The sequence below is a fragment of the Eptatretus burgeri genome, chromosome 1, assembly GCF_056783735.1.
Source record: "Eptatretus burgeri isolate ZD-2024b chromosome 1, Ebu_testis_v1, whole genome shotgun sequence".
NCBI classification, from domain to species: Eukaryota; Metazoa; Chordata; class Myxini; order Myxiniformes; family Myxinidae; genus Eptatretus; species Eptatretus burgeri.
The window spans coordinates 143,765,223-143,784,081 of record NC_140961.1 but is presented as its reverse complement, the minus strand read 5'-3'; the positions used below and the strand labels follow the sequence as shown (position 1 = coordinate 143,784,081).

Sequence of the window (18,859 nt, the reverse complement as noted above, 5' to 3'; positions counted from 1 at the left end):
TATGACCTTTCGCTTCCGGTTGTTGTTAAACGCTGTGCGGTGTATAAACACGATTGGGTTTTATTTCTATCTTGTGAATATTACTTAACGCATGCACATGAGAGAATAGGAAACAACAAAAACAACACAATACCCTGGCAATTGTGAATCCGTGTCATTGGCTATGATCATTTTGCTTCCGTTTTTGTTTTGTTTCTGTTTTTTTTTTTTTGTTTCCGATTTTTGTCATGGGGAATGATACATGCCGGGAGATCATGACCGGAAGTGTTTATTTATTTATTCAATTATTTTTTCCCAAAGTTAATTTTATCCTTCAGAAAGTGATTTTTTTTCATGACAGGAAGTGTTTATTTTGTATTTAACATTACCGCGAGTGATTTTGAAACTCTTTCCGGAACTTTTAATTTATTTTATTCTTGACTCGAAGTGATCGTTTATATATTTATTTAATCAATTATTTTTTTCCTGTGGTGAATCGAAGGACGTGACGTGTGATCACATGTCGCACGGCTCGAGCACGGAATAGATAAAGCCAAGCTCCGCGCGGACGGGGCGATAGTCCCAGGGGCATTGTCATTTACGGCGGCGGTTCACTTGGTGCTCGTTGAATGGTGAGAATTGAGAGTATATCGGACTCCGTGCTTATACTGATTTATTTTGCGGTGATTAGTTGCACGTGTATACATTACGGCTTATGTACTCCTTGCTGCACCTGTATTCCCTGATGTGCCCGTAGAAGCGGCTTCAATCAAATGGAATAAAGCCTACACTCTGAAGGTTCTTCTCTCGTTTTCATTTCAATTTATTCCATTTGGTTTTCTCGGCTCTCTCAACCAACGATGGACAAGATCTACAAACCAGAGAGGTTCGACGCAGACCCAAACGCGACTGACTCGGAAATGAAATGGTCGCATTGGTTCCGTTCCTTCTCACACTATCTGACCATCATCGAAGAGGGAGCCGACAAATTGGCCGCCCTTGTGAATCATGTCTCGCCCAGCGTATACAGGCTCTTCTCGGAGTGTGACACCTACGAAGCAGCGATCGACGTGCTGCAGGCGCTCTACGTGAAGCGCAAGAACGAGGTGTACATACGACATCTTCTCAACACACGCAAGCAAGCAGCCGGGGAGACCATCGATCAGTTCCTGCAAGCTCTGAGACAGCTGGGAAAAGACGGCAGCTTCCGGGCCGTAACCGCCGAGGTACACCGAGATGAAGCGACCCGAGAGGCATTCATCCAAGGGCTCAGGTCAGCCCACATACGGCAACGCTTACTGGAGAAAGCGCAACCCACTCTTGAAAAGGTAGTCGACCAGGCTCGAGCGATGGATACGGCTCAGCAGCAATCTGAGTCATTTGGGACACCGATGCTGCTAATGTACGCCGCTACGGTGGAAACTCAAGGAACCCCACAGGGCACCCCTGACACAGAGGATGGAGAAAAACCCGAGGAGTCGGATACCCAGACCTCGACAAACTCCTCAGCAACTACTTCGGTTGGTAAATGCTTCTTTTTTGGGTACAAAAGACACCTCCGCCACAAATGCCCCGCCAGAGATGCCATATGCATGAATTGTGACAAGAAAGGGCATTATGCCAGGGTATGTAAATCTACTCTAAGGAGAAATAAACCCACTTCTGCGGCTCTCTACTCACAAAAGAAACTAACTGCAGCCTCACCGGGGAATCTATCCAAGGCTATCATCAACGTACGAATTAACGGGCATATGGCTGAGGCTCTGATTGATACCGGTAGCTCTGAAAGTTTCGTCAACAGCTCGCTAGTGAAGGGCAGGAAATGGAAGATCCACCCGACAGACAATACGGTATGCATGGCCGCCACATCACTACAGTCCCGCGTACGAGGGTACTGCAATGTTGAATTGGACGTAAAAGGGTACACGCATCGGGATGTAAGGGTAGTGGTGCTTCGTGATTTATGCGCAGACGTAATTCTGGGTCATAATGTCCTCAAGCAGCACACGAGCGTCGAAATACCCTTTGGAGGAAGCAAACCTCGTCTAATTTTAAATGCTTTGACCACCGCAGAGGTAACGTCCCCCCAGCTGTTTGCTAACTTGTCGCCGGTCTGCAAACCGATAGCGATCAAATCGCGGCGATATGCCACTGCTGATACGAACTTCATCGCTTCAGAGACCAAGCGATTACTGGAAGAAGGAATTATAGAACCGAGCGATTCGCCATGGCGCGCACAGGTGTTGGTCATCGCCAATCAGAACCATAAGAAACGAATGGTTGTCGATTATTCCCAAACGGTCAATCGTTTCACCCAACTCGATGCCTACCATTTGCCGCGCATAGACGAGATGGTCGAACGCGTGGCCAATTATAAGATATTCAGCACCATCGATTTGCAAAGCGCCTATCATCAAATTCCCATCCGAGAGGAAGACAAACCTTACACCGCATTCCAAGCAGGTAGACGCCTCTACCAATTCAGGAGGATTCCGTTCGGTGTCACGAATGGAGTAGCTTGCTTCCAACGAGTTATGGACGACATCATCTCAGATGAAAACCTCAAAGACACTTTTGTTTACGTGGACAATGTCACAGTGTGCGGTAAGGATCAGGGGGAACATGATATGAATCTGGACAGATTCTTGAGCATTGCTAGAAAATATAATCTGACCCTCAACTACGACAAATGCGTATTCTCGGCAAGGTCAATTGACCTTCTCGGCTACACAATAGCCAACGGCACGATTAAGCCTGATCCTGAACGATTGCGCCCACTTCGTGAGCTACCCCCACCTCAGGACCTGCAGACAATGCGCCGGGTGATCGGCATGTTCGCTTACTACGCAAGATGGATTTCCCAATACTCCGAGAAAATACATCCCCTAGTGCATTGCAAAAACTTCCCACCAGATGCCGCTGTTGTAAAAGCTTTCCACAGCCTCAAAGATGATATCAGTAATTCCGTGGTATTATCGATCGACAGCTCGGTGCCCTTCGTGGTGGAAACAGATGCTTCTGATCACGCGATAGCTGCGACGCTTAATCAGTCTGGGCGACCCGTCGCGTTCTTCTCGAGAACTCTCTCTGGAAGCGAGCAGAGACACTCGGCAATAGAGAAGGAAGCGTACGCTATTGTCGAAGCCTACGTAAATGGAGACACTATTTACTGGGAAACCATTTCACGCTCGTCACGGACCAGCGATCCGTTGCATACATGTTTGATGGGAAAAATAACGGGAAAATTAAGAATGAAAAAATTATGAGATGGCGGATAGACCTAGCTTGCTACAGATACGACATTGTTTACCGGCCCGGGAGGGAAAACCCTGCTGCAGACACCTTCTCTCGGGTCTACTGTTCGGCGACAATCAGTCAGGCTTTGCAAGACCTACATGTGTCTCTTTGCCACCCGGGGGTAACAAGAATGGCACATTTCGTGCGCAGACAAAACCTTCCCTATTCTATCGAAGATATTAAACAAATGAATGCTTCATGCCCTGTATGTGCTGAACTAAAACCCAGATTCTATGGCGCGGCTTCTGGCAGATTGATCAAGGCCACTTCTCCCTTTGAGAGACTAAACATTGACTTCAAAGGGCCCCTGCCGACCGAGACAGACAACAGATACATATTCACTGTTGTTGATGAATATTCAAGGTTCCCTTTCGCATTTCCGTGCTCGGATATGACCTCGGGCACTGTCGTGAAATGTCTCTCTGACCTCTTCGCTATGTTTGGGAAACCTTCGTACATACATTCAGACAGAGGGCCGTGTTTCATGTCGGCCGGGATAAAACAGTTCCTATTAGAGCACGGCATAGCAACTAGTCGAATGATGGGTTACAACCCACAGGGTAATGGGCAGGTGGAACGGTATAATGGAGTCATTTGGAAAGCCGTAACTCTGGCGTTGAAATCAAGAGGACTGGGCCCCGAGCGGTGGGAGGTTACCCTTCTCGACGCTCTGAATTCCATACGCTCTTTGCTCTGCACGTCCACCAATGCTACTCCTCACGAACGAATGTTTACTCACCAGCGACGTTATGTTGACGGCCAATCGGTGCCGAACTGGCTAACCCATCCTGGAACAGTGTTCATGAAACGCCTGGTACGACAAAGCAAGTATGAACCCATGGTGGAGGGGGTCAAACTCATCGATACTAATCAAGAGTATGCTCATGTCAGGCTCCCGGATGGCAGGGAGACCACTGTGTCGGTTCGCCATTTGGCTCCCTCAGGCACTCCTCCCGCAGGTACACCACCATCTGGCACTCCTCCCTCTGACATCCCCTCCCCAGGTGTTCCCCCCCCCCCCCAGAAACTCCACCCGGGAACGGTGGCGACGGAGCTGCCGCGTTCCACCCGAGAGCGATCGAGGAGTCATCCCCGGCACGAGTCGAGGCTCACCAAGAGGATCGGAAGCCTCCCTCAAGTGAAACCGCCATTTACTCCCGGAGAGGTCGACGGATAAAAACCCCTCGCCGACTCGATCTGTAAAGGGGATTATCGGCATCCTCGATGCTCATGCTCCTATATGCTCATTACATCATATATCGATGCTCATTACCATGCTCCTACAACTCAAAATAATCCTCACTGCTTGGCATGTATGCTTCTGTAGTTTAAATAGTTCGCGTTGCTTGAAATGTATACTCCTATAGCGCTGAAGTAATCAAGGTGCGTTATTGGGCCTCTAGTTACATTTTAAAGTCGGGGAGAATGTGGTGAATCGAAGGACGTGACGTGTGATCACATGTCGCACGACTCGAACACGGAATAGATAAAGCCAAGCTCCGCACGGACGGGGTGATTGTCCCAGGGGCATTGTCATTTACGGCGGCGGTTCACTTGGTGCTCGTTGAATGGTGATAATTGAGAGTATATCGGACTCCGGGCTTATACTGATTTATTTTGCGGTGATCAGTTGCACGTGTATACCTTACTGCTTATGTACTCCATGCTGCGTCTGTATTTCGTGGTGTGCCCGTAGAAGCGGCTTCAATCAAATGGAATAAAGCCTACACTCTGAAGGTTCTTCTCTCGTTTTCATTTCATTTCCCAAAGTTAATTTTAATAAAGATATCTCCCGCATCATCAAAAAATATTTTTTAATCGTGATTTACATTATTTGATCGCTGATCCCGAAGTAACCGGAAATTGCGTCAAAATCATCAGCTGTGCGGTGCTTACACGTCCCACGATATGGTTGGCAAGTATACAGTTGTGAACACGTTATAGGTAAAGTCAGAAGTGAATGTAAGAAGAATTCTACGTTCGCTTCTAGGCTTTGTGTATTCCATATTATCACTGTCTTCCACCTCCACATCTTGTCCCACTGCACCACATTCTAAGATAGACGGGAGACGCGTTAGTTTTACCTTTGTGCTGTTCATGACGGCCATCGGTGTTGTTAGCGGCTGTTTACAATCTCCTCTCGCATCGATTATATAAAAGTGAATAAATAGCGTTTGGATTTTATAAATAATCTTTGCATCGATGTTATAATTTACAAATGAAGAAACGAGCACCTGTCAATTGTGTGATATATATATATTTTCGGAACAGTGGGAATGTTTTAACAACATAAACAACTTTACTAAAAATAAATTTGTGTTTTAATTTCTACTGAAAAAAAACAACGATTTATTCGCGGAATTCTTCAATCCTGAGGTAATTTACTTGCTAGAAGGTAAACGTGCAAAAAACGGGTCAAATAGGGCGAAAATCGGGGTGTTTTAGCATGTTCGGTCAACGTTGGGTGAGTTTGAATGCTCATTTTCTTGAATCCCGATTTAGCGCGACCCTGGTTTTTTTCGCGATGATATTTTATGGACCTCAACGATCACGTTGTAACGGTGCCCCCACTGCAGTTGCTTATTATCATTATCAAGTATTATGTACTGTACATAATTGTATGTGCTATACTGTACTTTTATAGGACTGGCAGCGCTACGATGGTGACATCACGAGGCAATAGGAATTTTTCAACTCCATTATAATCTTGTGACGTAATGGGACCACCGTCTGAAATGCGGTCCGTCGTTAACCGAAACGTCGTAATGCGGCGCATTACTTTGTATTGTACTTTATTGTATGTATATGTATATATGTATATATATATATATATATATATATATATATATATATATATATATAGTATGGTGTGGCAAAATGTCATAAAAGAAGATGAGGGTGAAAGATGCACCATTTTACGAGAACCACAGTTGACGTTTTGGGCAAAGCCCTTTGGAAAAAAAAAAATACCCTCAACACCCCCCCCCCCAACACACACCCCACACCACCCCACCCCCCCACACACACACACACACACACACACACACACACACACACACACTCACACACACACCCCATCCCCACATCCCCTACACACACACACACACACCCCATCCCCACATCCCCTACACACACACACACACACACACACACACACACACACACACACACACACACACACACACACACACACACACACACACACACACACACACACACACACACACACACACACACACCCCATCCCCACATCCCCCTACACACACACACACACACACACACACACACACACCATCCCCACATCCCCACACACACACACACACACACACACACACACACACACACACACACACACACACACACACACACACATCCATCCCCACCTCACCCCATCTTTCCTCGTACAATGCAAAATGAAGGTGTCCGTGTGTCATCCCATTGTGACTCTCGTTCCGAGAATATTCTTGAGTGCTCCTCTTAGCATCTGCAGAACGGGGTTTTTCAAATTTAAAGAGAATAAAAACATTCGATCACATGTGGTTTCCCAGGATTGTTTACCTGGATTGGCAATGAATGTCATTAACCTTGATTTAGAAAGCAGCTGTCATACGATGATGGAATTGATGCGTTTGCTTCAAACCGACTACTGTAATGACACAATGTTTTTAATTGAGGTAACGTAAGGTACAATCTGTCCACGTTGCCATTGTCCCAACTCCAGGTATCCATGCATCGCTTGTTGCACCTTGATGGCACGTGCTTTGCTTTGTTTTGATGTCGATATTGCGATTGTTTTTTAGGAGCCAAAATTTTTGAGCACATGAAACGTGTCATTATACTTTATTGGCTCCAGAAAAAAAAAACATTCCGAAGTGGTTGATTCTGTACCCCAGTTACATGAGAATATCGTGTTTAACACAAAACTCAGAGAAACAAGCTCAAATGAGCTAAGATCCTCATCCTCTTAATGATGACGTCGTAAAACGAATATGATGTCATTGTGATGTATCAGGTTTGCGATAAATTATCTGTGCTAATGCCTGGCTGGATTTCCGCAAACAAAACTCAAACAGCTTGCCTCGTTTCGGAGATAATGGTACAGACGATTTCTATTAGCGGCGATATTATGACGTCAACTTTTTTCTTGGAAGAATTTCCAAAATCGGAGATGGTTACTTCCTGCACGTGGGCTTTCTGTATATACATGGCAAGTTTCACGAAGATCCGATGAAAACTGTAGGCTGTGAAACAAAAAAGTCCACAAGAAGAAGATGAAGAACAACAACGTGAGTAAGACTTAGAGATCCTCCACGAGGATCTAAAAAAATAGATAATTGGAAAAATTATTGAACTCCACAGGGGAACAACCGATATCTGTTTGGGAGTCAACCCCGTTTTCAAATAGCTGAGGTTCGGTCGATCCGTCCATCGTCGGTGTAAATTGGCGTGGACATGGCATTTCCCCCGCGACACATTTGTTGGGACAACACCCAAGCGGACAAAGTGATGGCACAACCTTAAGCGCCCCACCATCTTGCTTGTGCAGGACCTCCCCGCTGCTGAGTTGAGGACCACACCTGCTGTGTGTAAAAGACGAAGCCATGGCCTTGCAGGGAGTGTGATGATTGTGGTGGTGGTGGTGGTTATAGTAGTAGTAGCAGTATAATGTGGGAATGTTCTACTCGGTCCTGTGTGATTGGATATGTGCTATGGAGGGCAGGTGGCCCGTACAATTGAGTGGTTGGGCTCAGCTGACAGCTGGAGCAGATGACGTCCACTATGGGACATGGTCAAAGTGTATGGGTTTTATTGGATATGGTAAATTGCCTTTAAGGTTGGTCTGTTTGTGTTTTTGCCAGCCATTCTCTCCCCGCCCCAGGAGATGGGGACGAGGAGACAAGAGAGGGAAGAATTCTGTACATAAGAATTGTACATTTTAAAATTTTGTTTGAAACTCATGGGGTAGTACGGAAAGGGGGTTAAGGTAAGTTGGCTCCGGCTCGCTTCCCACAGCCCCTCCTGATTTAATTTGTGAGGTTAATTAGGTGCGAGTCTGCAAGTGTTAAGGCTGGAGTTGTTGCCCCTGCCGTGAAACTTGCAGGAGTTGTGGTTCCGGAGGGGGGAGGGAGGAGGGGGGCTGTGTTATGCTTATAGGGTGGGGGAGGGAGGAGCGGGGCTCTGATATGCTTGTAGGGTGGGAGAGGGGGTAGATATTACCTGAGAACATATGGAAATGTATATGTTTAGCATGGTCTATGTTCGGGTAGTTGGCCAATGTCGATGTAATTAAATAGGGAAACGTTAGCTCAAGAATTGTCTTTTTTGTGCATCATTCTGAGGGTGGTGCATTGTAATAATTAATTAGCGCTTAAGGATGAGATCTCTTACATGCAGCCTTCTGTAATCCCCAGATGAGGTGCCAATGGGAGGCCTTGGAAACGTCCAGGAAAGAGAGAACGGTGGAGTTCCGTTGCCCCCGAGAGGGTGGAGTTTTCACTATGCTGGGGAGGCAGTGGGAGATCGACAAGGAGAGCGGGAAAGTTTTCCTCACCTGAGAAGTGTTCTCTGCTCGTATCCCTGCTTCATCGTCCTACCTGCTCGCATCCTGCCTTCTCCCTGTACCTTCTTTTGACCCGTTCCTGCTCTCCTGGTCGTCGTCTTCCCCGTGTGCTTCGTTGTTGGTTCATCGTGCCTGCCTCGACTTCTCCACCAGCAGTGGTAAGGCCCCACCCAGTTCTCATTACCATCCTCATTGTATATAATAGTTTATTCATTGAATCCCCATTCTTCCCCCCTGTTCTGCCATCGTATCCCTCCGTCGGGTTCAATCTTCTCCTGATGTTCAGGAATAAACCCTGGTTTAAAAGAGCGGAGGATCTCGTGTGCTTCTACAATCCCACTCGCGCAAAGCCGCCATTATTTGAACGCAGTCCAAGGGAGTTAAAAGCTGTTCAGTCAATCCATCCAGCGTCGGTGTTGATCGGCGTGGACACGACAGTATCCTCATAATATTATTGAAACGAGCACTTCATGCTTTAATTGTTGCTTCGACTTTTCATCTTAATTCTTCAAGATCTACAAACATGCAAAACTTTCCATAAAATGCACAGTGATAGGTTTATAGATAAACTTGGTCGGGGGATCCTCCTTCTGACTCCCCATTTCTTTATCTTTCTTCCCCTCTTCCTCGAACTCTGTACCCACTGCGGAGAAAATAAATTTGTTTGAGGAAGTTATCACAAGAGGATCGAGTAAAACTGAAAACGACGGCCCAGGCAGCATTTGCTTGAGTACCACGATAGCATTGTTCACATGAAGACTGCCTGTTGTTAAGCGGTTCCAAGCACTCCGTTCCGTTGGAGTGCTTGTTTGAGCGCTTTGACTCAAGCAAGCCGCTTGTTAAGTGTTAGCAAGCTGCTTGCTAACGGAACACACCCCTGAACTACTTCACTGAGTAAGTCAAACTTTCGGTGGCTCGTGACTTCATTGTATTCTCCTTTATTATGATGATCTGATGATCCGTAGTATGGCGAGTTTAGCTTGAGTATTGCGAGTTCTTTTTCGGATCATGTCCGTTCAATGTTTTTGTTGAAGTATGTTAGAAACACTAGAAACACCCGCTCCATTCAGAAGCAGCTTGGGGGCGGGGAGGTAGGGGATATATTGGGGAAGGTGGGGTAAACATATTGTTTTAGTTATGGAAAAGACCCACATATGCATTCAGAGAAATGTAGGATTTCCCCCAGACAGATATTTATTTTGCTTATGTGAGATAGATTTCCTACATTTTGTGCAGAGGGAATTTGGAAGGGAGATGTGTCGTGAGTTAGAATGTTCGGGTTCTCTCGACTCCTTCCGTCTATCAATCCATCTTTTGATCCTTCTGTGGCTCCTCCATCGCCGGTCCCTCGCCATGTTCGCTTTCAAACCCCGAATCGCTTCATCTGAATCCATCCAAAATCCCCCCCCCCCATCTTTTCATTCCACATCCAAAACCATCCTCCCTGTCATGAGTCCACACATCATGAATCACCATTACTTCCAAAATTTCCTTTTGACTCTTACAAGAGATTCTTAATCAGGTGCTTGCACATGTGGAAAATAAATATACTCATTATTTTCAATTCCTGCAAATACCACACCACCCCCACCCCCACACCACACACACACACACACACACACACACACACACACACACACACACACACACACACACACACACACACACACACACACACACACACACACACACACACTAAGAGCTAAAGGATAATTAACACTGCAGTTGTTCGCTGCTGCTGACGTCGTGCATGTGCATTCAATGCACAGTGTCATCATGGGCAACAACAAAAACAGATAGTTTGGATCTCTGTAGCGAGAGAATGTAGAAACAGAGTGGATCAAGCAGTGCTTTAAGACCCAGAATAGATCGTTTTGACCTCCATAGTGGGATCAAGTGAAGCTGAGTGAGGACGGTTGCGGACGGAGGGCAGAGCAGATTGACCACCATGCCGAACAGATCAGTTTGACCTCTATTGCAAGAGCAAATGTGAAAACTAGTGAATCAAGTTGGTTGTGAAAGCAGATGGTTTTAACCTCCGCAGTAGAGTGGATCTCTATGGAAGAGAGGCATTGAAGCAGATGGAAGAGAGATATGTGGAAGATGCACAAAAGATATTCAAGTAGCCTTCTTTTACATGTGGACCGGCAAGCGCTCTCGAACACCACGCATCTTGATCCAGGATCTCGATCCATCACGAGTCTCGATCTGCCCAGCGTTCGATACTCCACTCGCCCTGTCTGCCAGGAGGTTTTGTCTTGTAGTGCTCCCATCCACGACACGTCGCCTGTCAGGTGCGCTCTCGACACGTTGCCTGCCAGGAGCGACCAGGTCATAGCAGGTGCGTCCATTGGGATCATACCAGGTGCAGAGCATTGGTGCTGCCTTTGCAGTCTCCTTGGCTATTGGGCACAATCTTAGATGGGTCGCGACACAGGATACAAGCAAGCTGGCACTCATTTTGCCGACCTCGGAAGGATGACAGGCAGAGTCAACCCCACCTGGTATTAATTCAACAGCCGAATGGGATTTGAACTCAGGATCCCAGGATCCCAAGCCCACCACCCTAACCATTAAGCCAACACCAGACATAGGAACACACTCGACTCGTCTTATCTACCAGGAGCGCTCTCGACTCGTCTTATCTGCCAGGAGCGCTCTCGACTCGTCTTATCTGCCAGGAGCGCTCTCGACTCGTCTTATCTGCCAGGAGCGCTCTCGACTCGTCTTATCTGCCAGGAGCGCTCTCGACTCGTCTTATCTGCCAGGAGCGCTCTCGACTCGTCTTATCTGCCAGGAGCGCTCTCGACTCGTCTTATCTGCCAGGAGCGCTCTCGACTCCACTCTCAACTTGTCTCATGTGCCGGAACTTTTTGTCTCGCTCTCGTCCATCAAGCTCTCCTTACTATGAATCCTTTGACTAAGCCTGCGCTCACGTCCGCCTGTTCGGACCACAAGAACTACCAAGGGGAAGTTTGCACACTGCACGAGTCTGCACATGGTATGAGCTTGCATGCTGCATGGGTCTACAATGTGGTACAAACTTGCCCACTGCATGCTGTGCGAGTCTGCACATGGTACGAGCTTACATGCTGCACACTCTGCATGCGGTACGAGCTTACACGCATCTGTGTAAGGTGAGGAAGAGCCGTACCCATTCTCTGCTCTGCACTATATCTACTCTCTTCTTCCTCTCTACATGTCTCCAAGATGATTGGTGTTCATGTCCTGTGTCTAGCATAAATAAGAACGTATAGGTGGGCTCCTTAAGCGTTAAGAATAATTACTGTTCTCTTGTGCCTTTTCATTGTGATTTCTGTCCATCCATCATAAATACAGGCTCATGATGCTATCGTAAATACCTGCCATTGCTGATTGAATAAACCTTGTTGTGCTTGTTGAATAAATGTAATAGTTGAACTGTTAAATGTTTCTGGCCTGAACACTTTTGTCCTTTCCGACATCGTGTGTAAGTTTAGTTAGACGGGAAGTTTTGCCCCACTGATTTGCTCCTTGATTAGCCATCCACGGTTCACTCAGCCATACATGATAAATAGATGGGTGGAAAAACAATCCCCCCTGGCTATCCCGCCCCCTCCCTGCAGCAGGGGGGAGGAGAGGATTCTTTTTTTTTTGTCCATGACCTGACCCTGGATACTACCAACAAGTATGCAATTTATTTTTTGATGCTTGAACAGGAACACAAACAACACAGATAAACGTTATAAAATGTGCCGTTCGTGGCGAGACGTAGACACTTTGCTCCGTTACATTATGTGTATTTATGTCGTCGTCATGAAAATCCGTGCCGAAGAGGCCAAAATCTTCAGCTTTTCTCGATATTCAGTCTCATAAAAATATTGTCCCAAACTTGTGGAAAGGAAGAGTTTGGTTTGGGGAAATTAAAAACTGTGTTTTACACATATCGTGTGCATTTGTTTCACCTTATTCTATGGGAGGATGACACTTGCTCCAGACAAAAGCGGTCTTTCCTTTGCTCGTTTGCAATTCCTATTGTTTCCTGCGCTTGTGTTTGACCCGCTTGCAGACATTTCCTTCCTTTACCATATTAAAATGATCACAACATCTATGGATATATCCTTACAAAATTATCTACCACTAAAATAGAATTTATATTTGTGTAACAAATGTTACATTATATATTTGTAAATAGTGTAACAACAGCCAGCCAAAAGTTTCTTCCTCAAAAGTTTCCACTTTGGACAAAAACGGCAACAACAAGGGAAATGAGCGACATGCTACAGTTTCAAGTTGTACGCAACCTTCAGTCTTAGTTATCATATTTTCCGGCCCTGGAATCTGAGTCACCCCCGGCACCATCGTGCGGCGTCACATTGGGTGCCTCTCCTCCAATGATGCTTCTACCACTGCTGGCTCTGGCCAATGACTTAGGAAAGAACTAGGACATCCAGAGCCTCTCAGATTACCAGAAGTATAATTTACTGACACAGCTATTCACCTCCGGCAATGACTACAACTTCCTGAAGATGGAAATGTACAACAAGAACCAATGCTTTCAAGCAAACTCATGACAAGTATAACGGTCATGTCTATTCCCCATCATTGCAAGGTGGCCTGTGCATGTACTGCATCATCCCCTTTACCAAGAATCCTCAACTAGCTCGGTACATTTGTCAACAGTCCATTCACATAGCTAAACGAATAATCGGAGAATCTGGGGCAGCACTTCGGATCAGTCGGGGGAGATGACACAAAGACGCATTGGCTTTCTAGGCAATGATGGAGAATTAAAAACAACTTGTCAACAGACAGTGAAGCAAGACAGCGACAGTTCGTGTGGTGGAGAATAGAGACAAGTTTGAGTCCATTCTCCAGACACTCATCTTCTGTTTCACTCCAGAATAGCCCTCTCTATGGCCACCGTGACGACGCAAAGTACTTGGATGTTGGACGTTGCAACCCAGCAAACTTCCAAGTGCTACTCATATTTTGGGTGGACGCGGGGGAAAAAAGTGTTGGAGTAACACTTTAAAACATCGAGCAAGACTGCACATACAGATCAAAGACTACTCAAAACGAACTGATAGAGTTGTGTGAGGACCACATTCGAGCTAATCTGTTGGCAGATATTTGTGAGACCATGTTTTTTCACCATATCGGCTGATGAAGTTTCCGATGCAGAAAACAAGGAGCAGATGTCTCTGGTCATCAGGTTTGTGGATAGAAATGATGACATTCGAGAAGAGTTCATCACGTTCATGGCTTGTGATGGAGAGACACTCTCAAACACTATATTGCAGATGCTACAAGAGGCCTGGCGACTCAAAATGGAGAACTGCAGAGGTCAGGCCAATGATGATGCTGGTGCCATGGCTTCCAAAATGAAATTGGTGTCAAGCCGAATACTCAACGTATATCCCAAGGCCACATACAGTCACTGTGTCTCACACATCCTGAATCTATGGGTGGTGACGAGCCTCAACATCCAGATCATGCGAAATATGATGGACTTGGCAGATGGTGTTGTGAGACTCTTGAACAATTCTTCAAAGTGACAGGGTGCACTGGAGAAAATGATGGATGAGCAGTCTCCTAACTCAAATGCCGGCTAGTGCTGCAAAATGTGGTAGAGGTCGGGCAAACCCTGTTTTTTTTTTTGTTTGTTTGTTTTTTTTTTATTGAAATAATTTTCAGATGTACATACATACAGTTCAAGAGTTGCCTTATTTCACATAGTAAAATTCCACATGCTATACCTGCCAGTTGTGCGATGCTTGGAGGACATCTGTGGAGATGACATGCACAATTGGAACAAAGACACCCTGAAAGCCACAAGATCCTACCACTTGGGACTGACACAATTCCAGTTCCTTGTTGCGTTGGAGACAATGCATCACATCATTGGCCTATTCCAAGGCTTTGTCAGTCGACTTTCACGGTTGAGGCATCAATGTGGTCAAGGAATACATGCAAATTGACTCTGTCACAAAGGGTCTAAAGAATGTCAGAACCTTCAATGACAAGCGGTTCATGGAGGCAAAAAACTGGCCGAAGATGTAGCAGTGATGCCGACCGTGCCCTGTAATGCCAGACGGGCACAGCACCGTACCATCACCCCAGCACAGACAGTAGAAGAATACTTCAAACAAAACCTGACCATTCCACTATTTGACCAACTGCTCATAGAACTACAGACCCACTTCACTATGCACACACGATGGGCCACACAGGCACTGCACCTCATCCCGTCTATGATCTGCTCATCTAGGTCAGTAAATACAGAAGTCATCAGTGAAATTGTGGACTTGTACAAAAATGACCTGCCATCAATAATAACAGTTGACACAGATGTGCACAGCTGGCAGATAAAATGGAAAGGCAACTCATCATCTGGGATCCTAAACACAGCAGCAAAAACCCTCAAACAGACAGGCAGGTCATTCTTCCCCAACATCCACTGCCTGATGCCCGGAACATCGTGCGAATGTGAGCGGTGAGCAGTCCATTAGTGGACCTAGATGTTTTTAAGACATACATGCGGACAACAATGTGTGAAGATCGGATGAATGGACTAGTACTAACGCACACTCATTATGCTGTGGACTGAGATATGAATGGCATCAGTTTTGTTTTTGGCCCTGTCTGTCTGTTTATCTTACTCTTTGTCTGTGGGCATGATATTTCAATATGTTGGAGATGGATTCGGATGAAATTTGGTGGACAGGTTGTTTGTGTGACACGGACGAATTGATTCGATTTTGGTGAAGATGCGGATCCGATAATTTTTTTTAAACTGATTCTTCACCATTGAGAGATGGGGCCAAAACGATGTATAGCATGATATCTCAAAAAGTTCTGGACGAGTTATGACAAAACTTGCTGGATGAGTTGGTTAGGTGGCAATAACAAGAAGATTCGATTTCAGTTCTGTCCAGATTCAGCTCTGACCTATCATTGTGATACAAAATGTAAACTGTTCAGCCTGGCGGAGGTATGTGCTCTACTGAGTGTCGTTCTCGTTATCATTGTTCTAATCATAATCACAAGAGATAACTCCTGTTACCTTTAAATCCAATGTCCCAGAGTTAAAGGTGTCTGTTAAAAGCAACAGTCATGTGACTGGTCATACAAATAAATAATGGATCAAAAGATGGTATGGAAAAAAAACAAAACACTTTTTCAAGAGGTCAGTTACCCTTAAATCAGACTGACTGGCTAAACCAGGCTCGGTAGTGTAATGGATGGAGCGTTCAGCGTTCGAATCCTGGCTGAGTCATCCCAAGGATTGTAAACATGATACCTGCTGCTTCTTTGCTTAATGGGGGTCAGTGTTGACAAAGGACAGAACTCAGGCAGCCATTGTGCAGGGTTTGGTTGGCCTACCTTGCATCGAAATTCTGCATGGGGTGGGGACTCCGATTGCATTATAATTAATAGGCAAACAATTTTTATATTTTTATTGTAAGAAAAGAACTAATCAATTAATTATTCTCATCTTCTTGTGGGGTCGACGAAGGGGCAAGTTTGGCCCAAGTTTTTCACGAACCGGCTGGCCAAGCTTGTCATTTGATTGGAGCTGATTTTGCAGGAATTTGTCTTTTCAGGGTGCACTCACCGAGTTAACTACTCTTTGGAAAGCAACAATTGGGGACACCTCTTCACGGTGGTTGTAGTCCCCCTCAACACAAGTTGGGGGTCAACTCGTTCCCATTCTTCCCTGCTGCCAGGATTCATCAGGGCAGCACAGTCATAGTCAGAGTTCTCTCTCTCTCTCTCTCTCTCTCTAACTCTAACTCTAACTCTAACTCTAACTCTAACTCTAACTCTAACTCTAACTCTAACTCTAACTCTAACTCTAACTCTAACTCTAACTCTAACTCTAACTCTAACTCTAACTCTAACTCTAACTCTAACTCTAACTCTAACTCTAACTCTAACTCTAACTCTAACTCTAACTCTAACTCTAACTCTAACTCTAACTCTAACTCTAACTCTAACTCTAACTCTAACTCTAACTCTAACTCTAACTCTAACTCTAACTCTAACTCTAACTCTAACTCTAACTCTAACTCTAACTCTAACTCTAACTCTATCTCTATCTCTATCTCTATCTCTATCTCTATCTCTATCTCTCTCTAACTCTCTCTCTATCTCTCTCTCTCTCTCTCTCTCTCTAACTCTCTCTCTCTAACTCTCTCTCTCTAACTCTCTCTCTCTAACTCTCTCTCTCTAACTCTCTCTCTCTAACTCTCTCTCTCTAACTCTCTCTCTCTAACTCTCTCTCTCTAACTCTCTCTCTCTAACTCTCTCTAACTCTCTCTCTCTAACTCTCTCTCTCTAACTCTCTCTAACTCTCTCTCTCTCTCTCTAACTCTCTCTAACTCTCTCTAACTCTGTCGTGGACCTGATTTCGTGAAGGCAGGGATATACCAGTACGTGAGACACAACACAGGACTATTACTCGAGACAAACACAGCCCATGAATTTTGGGGGGGGGGAGTTCTGTCACTTCCGGGGGCACTCTGGGTACCAGCAACATTGCAACAATGGTGCCACTTTTCTCACTGCACTCAGCGGGGCATTTCCTCCTCATCACGGATGCCAACCTATGGGGATTGTCCGTACTCTATCCTTTTAGATGCTGAATGTCAAACAAGGAAGGAGCACGCATACTCTTTTTAGCTCACCTGGAACGCATTTCCGGGGAGCTTATGGGATGGCACATCATCCGTCCGTCCATAAACACTTGCAACTTCTACTTTGAACATACACACACAATTCCGATGAAACTTGACCAAAACCTTCATCACCCATGATGTACATTGCTCCCAATTCAGTTATTTGCTGAAACATTGGTCTATTGGTACATTTTGCTGATTCCATCCCACGTTGACTTCCTCCTCAGTATCATTATTCTACCAGGTGAGCACCCAGGGGTATCAGGTCAGGTCAGGTATGGGAACATGTGCCAGAACAGCGCGTCGCTGCGTCCACTTTCCGCCGGTACTCCAGGGGCCTCTGTCTGGCCATCCCCCAGGCAGATGCCAGGCCCATCCCCATCTCCTTGAGATGATGGTCAACCTGCTGCAACCATGAGGCACGTGGTCGGCCCAATGGCCTCCTCCACTCATGAGACTCCCTCGCTGAGAGAATCTGGTGAGCAGGATCAGCATCAGGAAAACAAGCCACATGTCCATACAGCCGCAACTGACGCTCACGGACTATGCAGGTAACAAATCTCATCCGAGTCTCTCTCAGCAAGCGCTCGTTGGACACAAAATCCGACCAGCGATAGCCAAGGATTCTCCGAAGAGACCTGGTACCAAAGAAATTAAGTCTCCGTCTCAGATCCTTGTTCAGAGTCCAAGTCTTGCATCCATAGAGCAAGACTGGAAGTACCAAGGACCTGAAGACTCGGACTTTCGTCCTCTCGCACAGGTACCGGCAGCGCCACACCCCATGATCCAGTGAATCCATGACTCCCCAGGCCCGACCCAGACGTCTATTGACCTCTGACTCGCAGCCAGCAGAGACATGAATATCACTGCCAAAGTAAGTGAATCTCTCCACGACCTCAACATCCTCACCACAAACAGACACAGACAGAACAGCAGCATCCAACATGTCACCGAAAGCCTGGATCTTAGTTTTGACCCAATAAACCCGTAATCTCAGCGGCTCCGACTCCTCATTCAGCACCTCGAGAGCCCCCAAAAGGATATCTAAAGTCTCCGCAAAGATGACTGCATCATCTGCAAAATCAAGGTCCGAGATCTTGACATTCCCAAACAATGCACCGCAGCTTGATCTCTCCGACATCCTCCCTAAAATCCAGTCCATACAAGTGCTGAAAAGTGTAGGGGCCAGTACACACCCCTGACGAACTCCAGTAACAACTGGAAATAAGTTACAGATGGTACCACCACACTTCACAGCACTCTCAGTACCAGAGTAGAGTTCAGACATCAGATCGATCAGTTTTTTGGTGGCACCCCACGAAGACCAATAATCCTCCAGAGGACATCCCGATTCACTGAATCG

The 18,859-nt window shown here is 46.0% G+C and overlaps 1 long non-coding RNA gene across 2 annotated transcripts in view; it reads left to right on the top strand.

Moving 5' to 3' along the window:
• Nucleotides 1-18,859, top strand: part of LOC147035668 (uncharacterized) — a 113,387-nt gene that overhangs the window by 9,723 nt on the left and 84,805 nt on the right. Inside the window, exons 1-2 of one of the 2 annotated variants that reach the window (XR_015049335.1) lie at nt 5,547-5,652; nt 8,688-8,994. This is a non-coding gene — a long non-coding RNA (uncharacterized LOC147035668). Of the gene's footprint in view, nt 1-5,546; nt 5,653-8,687; nt 8,995-18,859 lie in introns of those variants that run through there. The other variant, XR_015049336.1, reaches the window with a different exon arrangement.